The sequence below is a fragment of the Leopardus geoffroyi genome, chromosome A1 (genome assembly GCF_018350155.1).
Source record: "Leopardus geoffroyi isolate Oge1 chromosome A1, O.geoffroyi_Oge1_pat1.0, whole genome shotgun sequence".
NCBI lineage: Eukaryota > Metazoa > Chordata > Mammalia > Carnivora > Felidae > Leopardus > Leopardus geoffroyi.
Genome location: NC_059326.1, coordinates 162,670,706 through 162,672,292, shown reverse-complemented (window position 1 = coordinate 162,672,292; position 1,587 = coordinate 162,670,706). Strand labels below are relative to the sequence as shown.

Genomic DNA, 1,587 nt, shown 5'->3' with positions numbered 1-1,587 from the left:
AAAAAAAAAAAAAAATCATTGTCAAGACCAATATTGATGAGCTTGTTTCTTATGTTTCTCCTAGGAGTTTATGGTATCGATTCTTATGTTTATGATTTTGATCCATTTCAAGTTAATTTTTGTGAGTGGTATGAGATAGAAGTTTCCTTGTTCCACCTGTATTTCTCTAGTTTTCTCATCACCATTTGTTGAAGACACTATCCTCTCCTCATTGGCTCCCTTATCACATAGTAGTTGACCATATATGCTAGAATTTAATCCTGGGCTTTCTATTCTGTTCTATTAAACTATGTGTCTGTTTTTTGTGCAATCACCTTACTGTTTTTATTACTAACACTTTGAAATATAGTTTGAAATCAGGAAGTGTGATGCCTTCAGCTTTTTTCTTTTTTTCTTAGGATTGTATTCACTCCTCAGGTTCTTCTGCCGTTCCACACAAATTTTAGAATTTTTTCTTCTATTTCTGTGAGGAAAGCCTTTGACATTTTGATGGAAATTATGTTGCATCTGTAGATCACTTTGGGTAGTGTGGCCAGTTTTACAATATTCTTCTTATTCATGAATAAGGTATGTAAAAATATGGAATTCTTCACAAATTTGCATGTCATTCTTAAACAGGGATCATGCTAAGCTCTCTGAATCATTCCAATTTTGTGTACGTGCTGCCAACCAAACACTAGGGATCTTTTATAGAAGCAGATTTCTTATAGCATGCCCACTAATGGAGGCCCTAAAACTTAGGGCTGTCATTAGTCCATAAGGAATCTTTACCTGAATTTAACAAAGTTCACAGACAAGATCCAAAGCCAAGGTGCCTTGCTCTGCATGTGGAATATTAGCTGGATTTTACCTTTGTATACCCATTTTTTTCTAGGTAGGTTAGTAGAGCCCACAACCTAAAGAACTCAGTGTATAATACCTGCTAACTCTTCTATTTTTATTTAGTTTCATGCCAATTAGAAGAGGTTGGCAATATAACTTACAGAATAGGAGATAAACTCTTGTGGTATTGTCTCAGAATCTTGCCCTGTTTAAAACTCATGGCTGCTGTGCAAAAAGAAAAATAATTCATAGGAAAGTTATAGCCTTTGTTGTAATTTGCACACCTTTAAAAACAATAAAAAGAAACTTACGAAAAAGGACAAGTGGAAGCTCTAAGAGAGAAGTATTTAGTCTCTTGTATATTTCTTACATACTTGCTTAATAATTACTATGTTGAATTGGAATTATGTGTATATTTTTTGCTTATTCCCAAATACTCTCCTTAAAGGCAAGGAGAATGTGTTTCATATTTGAATTCCAAGCAAAGAGTACAGTGCCACATAGTTGGCATTTAATGAATACATAATACTCATTTTTCACTATTTTACTTCCTTAAGGATTACTAGTGGAAAGGATCTGAGATGTAAATTTTGAAATAGCAACATAGATTTTTAATGTGACAAACATAGAAGAATTGTTTTCTATACTCATCCATTTATTTCTAAGACTACTACATCTTGGAAGTACACTTTTATAAAAATTATACCTTACAATACTGTTAATAAATATTATAATTAATAGTTAAATTTTTAATGCCAAGTATTT

At 32.3% G+C, this 1,587-nt stretch overlaps 1 non-coding gene across 1 annotated transcript; it reads right to left on the bottom strand.

Annotated features, from left to right (window-relative positions):
• Nucleotides 1-573: 573 nt before the first annotated feature.
• LOC123581867 lies at nt 574-677 on the bottom strand. Its single transcript, XR_006704056.1, has one exon. It is a non-coding gene; the product is annotated as a U6 spliceosomal RNA (small nuclear RNA).
• Between the last annotated feature and the right edge of the window lie 910 nt (nt 678-1,587).